We start from the raw sequence: 12,060 nt of genomic DNA on the forward strand, positions 1-12,060 counted from the left end.
TACTTCGCCAAAGCGGCGCTGCAGCAAACCCAGTGGAAAAGAGAAAAGTACATTTTGCAGCTTTTAAAAACTTCCTGGAAACAGAAGGAGAGATTGATGGGTACCTTGCGGATTTTGAGAGGCAATGTGCACTACACAAGGTACCCGCAGAGGACTGGGTCATGATATTATCCGGAAAATTATCCGGCCGGGCCAGTGAGGCTTTTCAGGCCATTCCAGATGAGGAAGTCGGGGATTATAATACTGTAAAAGAGGCTCTGCTCTCCAGGTATGCGGTTACACCGGAGGCATACCGGAGGCGGTTCAGAGACACTGTTAAATTAACTGGAGATTCCTACCTTGAGTGGGCATATAAGGTGCACCGCACAGCAGCTCACTGGATAGCGGGGTGCCAAGCCGTGTCTGGGGAAGAGGTGCTGCAGCTATTCCTGTTGGAACATTGCTTCGACAAGTTACCCGCAGGAGTTCGAGAGTGGGTTCGGGACCGTAAACCCTCCACCCTGCATGAAGCGGCTCGCTTGGCAGATGAGTATACGGATGCCCGCAAACTGGACACTTCTACCACTAAGCCCCCTGCTAGAGTGGAGTACAGACCCCCAGTCACCCCAGCAGCTGCCAGTTACCAACCCCCGGTGCACCGCAATACCACACGGCCTCTGGCCACGAACTACCCTCAGAGAGCCCGGTTCAATTCGCGGGGCTACTCACAACCGATTCGGTGCTTTGGATGTAAGCAACTAGGGCACAAAAGACCAGAGTGTCCCCTAAATGCAGCGAACCAAGCACAGTCCTGGAGAAGACCTGCCGGCGGAATCACACGTAACCCTCAGCCTGCGGCCCGCTACGTAGAGGCGCAAGAATGCTGGGGCATCCTACATGAGGCAGACCTTGTGCAAGCTGCCCACCGGAATAACCGGCAACTGGTTAAAGTGAATGGGAAGGAGGTCAGTGGTCTACGGGATACTGGTGCTACCATGACCTTGCTTCGAAAGAACTTGGTGTCTGAGAAACAGCACACAGGAGACACTGTGGCTGTGAGGGTAGCAGGGGGCACTGTGTTCCGCCTACCTGTTGCCAGGGTACATTTGGATTGGGGAGTGGGCGCTAGACCTGTGAATGTGGGGGTCATGAAGGATTTACCCGCTGATGTTCTCCTTGGAAATAACTTGGCCCCCCTTGTTTCTGGCTACGCTCCTATGGGTCCCGCTGATGTTAACCCTGTGACTACCCGTGCCCAGATCCGTGCAGCAGAGACTGACCCCCCTGCTGCTAAGCCCCAGGACGCTGAGCTCAGTAAATCTCTGTCCGCTATTGATACGTGGAAGTCCCGTTACAATGCGCTGATGAAGGAGAAGAGGAGCGCAGAGGAAAAAGCACATTTAGAACAGGAATCTCTGCTAGACAGGCTGCACCGACAGACTGCAGAAAACACCAGCTTGAGAGTGGAACATGAAACATTAAAGACAAACTTAGTGACACTTGAGGAGAAGCTGACGCTGGCTCATAGTGAGGTGCAGCAACTCAAGGGCACCCTATGTCAGTATGAAGGGATTGTGGATACCTATAAAGAGCAGGTACAGAAAACTCGTAAAGAAGCTGATGGGATTTTGAAGGACTGTTTAGCCCTAGTCTGGGCACTGAGGAAGTTGAACCCTTGTTTGTATGGACAGGAATTCTCTCTCATAACGGAAATACAGATGGATTGTCCTGACAAACTGACATGCCTACCACCTCCTAGTCCGGTCATCCCCAGGTTGACCCGCCAAAGGGTCAAGCCGGGTCTGCCGGAGTGTTCCACAAGGGGGGAGCTATGTGACAGACCCTTCTGTCAGGACTGAAGGAGTTAATTGTGTTTAGCTAAGAATCTAATTTCTAAAGACAGGTTTTCTGGCCTCAGCTATTGTGTGCTATAATTACATTTAAGTAATAAACAGGCCATTGTTTAATCACCCTCAGAGAGCAGACGCTAGGTGATAAGACAAGCCAAATGTGTTTAAGTTGTTATCTGCCTAAGTAAAGTATTTAAGTAATGTAATTCTACTGTTTCATAAAAGGGCGTCTTCCCCTTTTTATCTAAATGTACAAGAGTCTTTCAACCCCCCCATCTGGGGTCAAACCTGTATAAATACTAGGCATCTAGCCTTTAATAAATGACATTCTGTTTTAAACCTGAAACTGATCGGGGTTGTGAATTGCTGATTGTCTATGCAGGACGTTGTCATCTGGTATTAACCTTGGTATCCTGTTGGTACCGTAACAGCAATGGTACCAATACTTTATAATACAAGGGTACTAATACTTTATAATGCAAGGGTGCCAATACTATATAATACAAGGATACCAATACTTTATAATGCAAGGGTACCAATACTTTAAAGTGCAAGAGTACCAGTACTTTAAAATACAAGGGTACTAATAATTTAAAATGCAAGGGTACTAATACTTTATAATACAAGGGTACCAATACTTTAAAATGCAAGGGTACCAATACTTTAAAGTGCAAGAGTACCAGTACTTTAAAATACAAGGGTACTAATAATTTAAAATGCAAGGGTACTAATACTTTAAAATGCAAGGGTACTTATACTTTATAATACAAGGATATCAATACTTTATAATGCAAGAGTACCAATACTTTTAAATACAAAGATACCAATACTTTATAATGCAAGGGTACCAATACCTTATAATGCAAGGGTACCAACACTTTAAAAAGCAAAGGTACCAATACTTTATAATGCAAGTGTACCAATACTTGAAAATGCAAGGGTGCAAATACTTTATAATGCAAGGGTACCAATACTTTATAATACAAAGATACCAATCATTTATAATGCAAGGGTACCAATACTTTATAATGCAAGGGTACCAACACTTTAAAATGCAAGGGTACCAATACTTTAAAAAGCAAGGGTACAAAATATTTTATAATACAAGGGTACCAATACTTTATAATGCAAGGGTACCAATAATTTTAGATGCAAGGGTACTGATACTTTAAGATGCAAGGGTATCAATACTTTACAATGCAAGAGTACCAATACTTTATAATGCAAGGGTACCAATACTTTAAAAAGCAAGGGTACCAATATTTATATTACAAGGATACCAATACTTTATATTGCAAGTTTACTAATACTATAAAATGCAAGGGTACCAATACTTTAAAAAGCAAGGGCTCCAATACTTTATAATGGAAGGCTACCAATACTTTATAATGCAAGTGTACCAATACTTTAAAATGCAAGAGTACCAATACTTTATAATACAAGGGTACCAATACTTTATAATGCAAGGGTGCAAATACTTTATAATGCAAGGGTACCAATACTTTAAAATGCAAGGGTACCAATACTTTAAAATGCAATGGTACCAATACTTTATAATGCAAGGATATCAATACTTTGTAATGCAAGGATACCAATACTTTATAATACAAGGATACCAATACTTTATAATACAAGGGTACCAATACTTTATAATGCAAGGGTACACATACTTTGAAATGCAAGGGTACAAATACTTTATAATACAAGTGTACCAATACTTTCTAATGCAAGGGTACCAATATTTTATAATGCAAGGGTACCAATAATTTAAAATGCAAGGGTACCAATACTTTAAAGTGCAAGAGTACCAGTACTTTAAAATACAAGGGTACTAATAATTTAAAATGCAAGGGTACCAATACTTTAAAAAGCAAGGGCTCCAATACTTTATAATGGAAGGCTACCAATACTTTATAATGCAAATGTACCAATACTTTAAAATGCAAGGGTGCAAATACTTTATAATGCAAGGGTACCAATACTTTACAATGCAGCTGTACCAATACTTTATAATACAAAGATACCAATAATTTATAATGCAAGGGTACCAATACTTTATAATGCAAGGGTACCAACACTTTAAAATGCAAGGGTACCAATACTTTAAAAAGCAAGGGTACAAAATACTTTATAATACAAGGGTACCAATACTTTAAAAAGCAAGGACTCCAATACTTTATAATGGAAGGCTACCAATACTTTATAATGCAAGTGTACCAATACTTTAAAATGCAAGGGTACCAATACTTTATAATACAAGGGTACCAATACTTTATAATGCAAGGGTGCAAATACTTTATAATGCAAGGGTACCAATACTTTAAAATGCAAGGGAACCAAATACTTTATAATGCAAGGGTACCAATACTTTAAAATGCAAGGGAACCAAATACTTTATAATGCAAGGGTACCAATAATTTAAAATGCAATTGTACCAATACTTTATAATGCAAGGTTACCAAATACTTTAAAATGCATGTGTACCAATACTTTATAATGCAAGGGTACCAATACTTTAAAATGCAATGGTACCAATACTTTAAAATGCAAGGATATCAATACTTTGTAATGCAAGGATACCAATACTTTATAATACAAGGATACCAATACTTTATAATACAAGGGTACCAATACTTTATAATGCAAGGGTACACATACTTTGAAATGCAAGGGTACAAATACTTTATAATACAAGTATAACAATACTTTATAATGCAAGGGTACCAATAATTTAAAATGCAAGGGTACCAATACTTTAAAGTGCAAGAGTACCTGTACTTTAAAATACAAGGGTACTAATAATTTAAAATACAAGGGTACTAATACTTTATAATGCAAGGGTACCAATACTTTATAATGCAAGGGTACCAATACCTTATAATGCAAGGGTACCAACACTTTAAAAAGCAAGGGTACCAATATTTATATTACAAGGATACCAAGACTTTATATTGCAAGTTTACTGATACTATAAAATGCAAGGGTACCAATACTTTAAAAAGCAAGGGCTCCAATACTTTATAATGCAAGGATACCAATACTTTATAATACAAGGATACCAATACTTTATAATGGAAGGCTACCAATACTTTATAATGCAAGTGCGCAAATACTTTATAATGCAAGTGTACCAATACTTTAAAATGCAAGGGTGCAAATATTTTATAATGGAAGGGTACCAATACTTTAAAATGCAAGGGTACCAATACTTTAAAATGCAAGGGTACCAATACTTTATAATGCAAGGGTACCAATACTTTGAAATGCAAGGGTACCAATACTTTACAATTCAAGGGTACCAATACTTTATAATGCAAGGGTACCAACACTTTAAAATGCAAGGGTACCAATACTTTAAAGTGCAAGAGAACAAATACTTTAAAATGCAAGGGTACTTATACTTTATAATACAAGGGTACCAATACTTTTAATACAAAGATACCAATACTTTATAATGCAAGGGTACCAATACTTTATAATGCAAGGGTACCAACACTTTAAAATGCAAGGGTACCAATACTTTAAAAAGAATGGGTACAAAATACTTTATAATACAAGGGTACCAATAATTTTAGATGCAAGCGTATTGATACTTTAAGATGCAAGAGTACCAATACTTTACAATGCAGAGGTACCAATAATTTATAATGCAAGGGTACCAATACTTTAAAATGCAAGAGTACCAATACTTTATAATGCAAGGGTACCAATACTTTAAAAAGCAAGGGTACCAATATTTATATTACAAGGATACCAATACTTTATATTGCAAGTTTACTAATACTATAAAATGCAAGGGTACCAATACTTTAAAAAGCAAGGGCTCCAATACTTTATAATGGAAGGCTACCAATACTTTATAATGCAAGTGTACCAATACTTTATAATACAAGGGTTCCAATACTTTATAATGCAAGGGTACCAATAATTTATAATGCAAGGGTACCACTACTTTATATTACAAGGGTACTAATACTTTATAATGCAAGGGTACCAATACTTTATAATGCAAGGGTACAACTTCTTTATAATACAAGGGTACCGATAATTTATAATGCAAGGGTACCAATACTTTATAATGCAAGGGTACCAAAACTTTATATTACAAGGGTACCAATACTTTATAATGCAAGGGTTCCACTACTTTATAATAAAAGGGTACCAATACTTTATAATGCAAGGGTGCCACTACTTTATAATACAAGGGTACCAATACTTTATAATACAAGGGTATCAATAATTTATAATGCAAGGCTACCAATACTTTATAATGCAAGGGTACCAATACTTTATAATAAAAGGGTACTAATACTTTATAATGCAAGGGTACCAATACTTTATAATGCAAGGGTACCAATACTTTATAATACAAGGGTAACAATACTTTATAATACAAGGGTACCAATACTTTCTAATGCAAGGGTACAAATACTTTGAAATGCAAGTGTACCAATACTTTATTATACAAAGGTACCAATACTTTATAATGCAAGGGTACCAATACTTTACAATGCAAGGGTACCAATCCTTTATACTACAAGGGTACCAATACTTTATAATGCAAGGGTACCAATACTTTATAATACAAGGGTACCAATACTTTTTAATGTAAGGATACCAATACTTTATAATACAATGGTACCAATACTTTATAATGCAAGGGTACCAATACTTTATAATGCAAGGGTACCAATACTTTTTAATACAAGGGTACCAATACTTTATAATGCAAGGGTACCAATACTTTCTAATACAAGGGTAACAATACTTTATAATACAAGGGTACCAATACTTTCTAATGCAAGGGTACAAATACTTTGAAATGCAAGTGTACCAATACTTTATTATACAAAGGTACCAATACTTTATAATGCAAGGGTACCAATACTTTACAATGCAAGGGTACCAATCCTTTATAATACAAAGGTACCAATACTTTATAATGCAAGGGTACCAATACTTTATAATACAAAGGTACCAATACTTTATAATGCAATGGTAGCAATACTTTATAATGCAAGGGTACTAATACTTTATAATGGAAGGATACAAATACTTTATAATATAAGGCTACCAATACTTTATAATGCAAGGGTACCAATACTTTATAATACAAAGGTACCAATACTTTATAATGCAAGGGTACCAATACTTTATAATACAAAGGTACCAATACTTTATAATGCAATGGTAACAATACTTTATAATGCAAGGGTACTAATACTTTATAATGCAAGGGTACCAATACTTTATAATGCAAGGATACCAATACTTTATAATGCAAGGGTACAACTTCTTTATAATACAAGGGTACCAATACTTTATAATGGAAGGGTACCAATAATTTATAATGCAAGGGTACCAATAATTTATAATGCAAGGGTACCACTACTTTATATTACAAGGGTACTAATACTTTATAATGCAAGGGTACCAATAATTTATAATGCAATGGTACAAAAACTTTATATTACAAGGGTACTAATACTTTATAATGCAAGGGTACCAATACTTTATAATGCAAGGGTACAACTTCTTTATAATACAAGGGTACCGATAATTTATAATGCAAGGGTACCAATACTTTATAATGCAAGGGTACCAAAACTTTATATTACAAGGGTACCAATACTTTATAATGCAAGGGTGCCACTACTTTATAATACAAGGGTACCAATACTTTATAATGCAAGGGTACCAATACTTTATAATGCAAGGGTGCCACTACTTTATAATACAAGGGTACCAATACTTTATAATGCAAGGGTACCAATAATTTATAATGCAAGGGTACCAATACTTTATAATGCAAGGGTACCAATACTTTATAATACAAGGGTACTAATACTTTATAATGCAAGGGTACCAATACTTTATAATACAAGGGTACCAATACTTTATAATGCAAGGGTACCAATAATTTATAATACAAGGGTACCAATACTTTATAATGCAAGGGTACCAATACTTTATAATACAAGGATACCAATACTTTATGATACAAGGGTACCAATACTTTTTAATGCAAGGATACCAATACTTTATAATACAATGGTACCAATACTTTATAATGCAAGGGTACCAATACTTTATAATTCAAGGGTACCAATACTTTATAATACAAGGGTACCGATACTTACTTTATAATGCAAGGGTACAAATACTTTATAATGCAAGGGTACCAACACTTTAAAATGCAAGGGTACCAATACTTTAAAGTGCAAGAGAACAAATACTTTAAAATGCAAGGGTACTTATACTTTATAATACAAGGGTACCAATACTTTTAATACAAAGATACCAATACTTTATAATGCAAGGGTACCAATACTTTATAATGCAAGGGTACCAACACTTTAAAATGCAAGGGTACCAATACTTTAAAAAGAATGGGTACAAAATACTTTATAATACAAGGGTACCAATAATTTTAGATGCAAGCGTATTGATACTTTAAGATGCAAGAGTACCAATACTTTACAATGCAGAGGTACCAATAATTTATAATGCAAGGGTACCAATACTTTAAAATGCAAGAGTACCAATACTTTATAATGCAAGGGTACCAATACTTTAAAAAGCAAGGGTACCAATATTTATATTACAAGGATACCAATACTTTATATTGCAAGTTTACTAATACTATAAAATGCAAGGGTACCAATACTTTAAAAAGCAAGGGCTCCAATACTTTATAATGGAAGGCTACCAATACTTTATAATGCAAGTGTACCAATACTTTATAATACAAGGGTTCCAATACTTTATAATGCAAGGGTACCAATAATTTATAATGCAAGGGTACCACTACTTTATATTACAAGGGTACTAATACTTTATAATGCAAGGGTACCAACACTTTATAATGCAAGGGTACAACTTCTTTATAATACAAGGGTACCGATAATTTATAATGCAAGGGTACCAATACTTTATAATGCAAGGGTACCAAAACTTTATATTACAAGGGTACCAATACTTTATAATGCAAGGGTGCCACTACTTTATAATAAAAGGGTACCAATACATTATAATGCAAGGGTACCAATACTTTATAATGCAAGGGTGCCACTACTTTATAATACAAGGGTACCAATACTTTATAATACAAGGGTATCAATAATTTATAATGCAAGGCTACCAATACTTTATAATGCAAGGGTACCAATACTTTATAATAAAAGGGTACTAATACTTTATAATGCAAGGGTACCAATACTTTATAATGCAAGGGTACCAATACTTTATAATACAAGGGTAACAATACTTTATAATACAAGGGTACCAATACTTTCTAATGCAAGGGTACAAATACTTTGAAATGCAAGTGTACCAATACTTTATTATACAAAGGTACCAATACTTTATAATGCAAGGGTACCAATACTTTACAATGCAAGGGTACCAATCCTTTATACTACAAGGGTACCAATACTTTATAATGCAAGGGTACCAATACTTTATAATACAAGGGTACCAATACTTTTTAATGCAAGGATACCAATACTTTATAATACAATGGTACCAATACTTTATAATGCAAGGGTACCAATACTTTATAATGCAAGGGTACCAATACTTTTTAATACAAGGGTACCAATACTTTATAATGCAAGGGTACCAATACTTTCTAATACAAGGGTAACAATACTTTATAATACAAGGGTACCAATACTTTCTAATGCAAGGGTACAAATACTTTGAAATGCAAGTGTACCAATACTTTATTATACAAAGGTACCAATACTTTATAATGCAAGGGTACCAATACTTTACAATGCAAGGGTACCAATCCTTTATAATACAAAGGTACCAATACTTTATAATGCAAGGGTACCAATACTTTATAATACAAAGGTACCAATACTTTATAATGCAATGGTAGCAATACTTTATAATGCAAGGGTACTAATACTTTATAATGGAAGGATACAAATACTTTATAATATAAGGCTACCAATACTTTATAATGCAAGGGTACCAATACTTTATAATACAAAGGTACCAATACTTTATAATGCAAGGGTACCAATACTTTATAATACAAAGGTACCAATACTTTATAATGCAATGGTAACAATACTTTATAATGCAAGGGTACTAATACTTTATAATGCAAGGGTACCAATACTTTATAATGCAAGGATACCAATACTTTATAATGCAAGGGTACAACTTCTTTATAATACAAGGGTACCAATACTTTATAATGGAAGGGTACCAATAATTTATAATGCAAGGGTACCAATAATTTATAATGCAAGGGTACCACTACTTTATATTACAAGGGTACTAATTCTTTATAATGCAAGGGTACCAATAATTTATAATGCAATGGTACAAAAACTTTATATTACAAGGGTACTAATACTTTATAATGCAAGGGTACCAATACTTTATAATGCAAGGGTACAACTTCTTTATAATACAAGGGTACCGATAATTTATAATGCAAGGGTACCAATACTTTATAATGCAAGGGTACCAAAACTTTATATTACAAGGGTACCAATACTTTATAATGCAAGGGTGCCACTACTTTATAATACAAGGGTACCAATACTTTATAATGCAAGGGTACCAATACTTTATAATGCAAGGGTGCCACTACTTTATAATACAAGGGTACCAATACTTTATAATGCAAGGGTACCAATAATTTATAATGCAAGGGTACCAATACTTTATAATGCAAGGGTACCAATACTTTATAATACAAGGGTACTAATACTTTATAATGCAAGGGTACCAATACTTTATAATACAAGGGTACCAATACTTTATAATGCAAGGGTACCAATAATTTATAATACAAGGGTACCAATACTTTATAATGCAAGGATACCAATACTTTATAATACAATGGTACCAATACTTTATAATGCAAGGGTACCAATACTTTATAATTCAAGGGTACCAATACTTTATAATACAAGGGTACCGGTACTTACTTTATAATGCAAGGGTACAAATACTTTATAATGCAAGGGTACAACTTCTTTATAAAACAAGGGTACCAATGCTTTATAATACAAGGGTACCAATACTTTATAATGCAAGGGTACCAATACTTTATAATACAAGGGTACCAATACTTTATAATGCAAGGGTACCAATGGTTTATAATACAAGGATACCAATACTTTATAATACAAGGGTACCAATACTTTATATAATGCAAGGGTGCCACTACTTTATAATACAAGGGTACCAATACTTTATAATGCAAGGGTACCAATACTTTATAATGCAAGGGTGCCACTACTTTATAATACAAGGGTACCAATACTTTATAATACAAGGGTACCAATAATTTATAATGCAAGGGTACCAATACTTTATAATGCAAGGGTACCAATACTTTATAATACAAGGGTACTAATACTTTATAATGCAAGGGTACCAATACTTTATAATGCAAGGGTGCCACTACTTTATAATACAAGGGTACCAATACTTTATAATACAAGGGTACCAATAATTTATAATGCAAGGGTACCAATACTTTATAATGCAAGGGTACCAATACTTTATAATACAAGGGTACCAATAATTTATAATGCAAGGGTACCAATAATTTATAATACAATGGTACCAATACTTTATAATGCAAGGGTACCAATACTTTATAATACAAGGATACCAATACTTTATAATACAAGAGTACCAATACTTTTTAATGCAAGGATACCAATACTTTATAATACAATGGTACCAATACTTTATAATCAAGGGTACCAATACTTTATAATTCAAGGGTACCAATACTTTATAATACAAGGGTACCGATACTTACTTTATAATGCAAGGGTACAAATACTTTATAATGCAAGGGTACAACTTCTTTATAATACAAGGGTACCAATGCTTTATAATGGAAGGGTACCAATAATTTATAATGCAAGGGTACCAATAATTTATAATGCAAGGGTACCACTACTTTATATTACAAGGGTACTAATACTTTATAATGCAAGGGTACCAATAATTTATAATGCAAGGGTACAAAAACTTTATATTACAAGGGTACTAATACTTTATAATGCAAGGGTATCAATACTTTATAATGCAAGGGTACAACTTCTTTATAATACAAGGGTACCGATAATTTATAATGCAAGGGTACCAATACTTTATAATGCAAGGGTACCAAAACTTTATATTACAATGGTACAAATACTTTATAATGCAAGGGTGCCACTACTTTATAATACAAGGGTACCAATACTTT

Source organism: Bombina bombina, chromosome 8 (genome assembly GCF_027579735.1).
Source record: "Bombina bombina isolate aBomBom1 chromosome 8, aBomBom1.pri, whole genome shotgun sequence".
Classification (NCBI taxonomy): domain Eukaryota; kingdom Metazoa; phylum Chordata; class Amphibia; order Anura; family Bombinatoridae; genus Bombina; species Bombina bombina.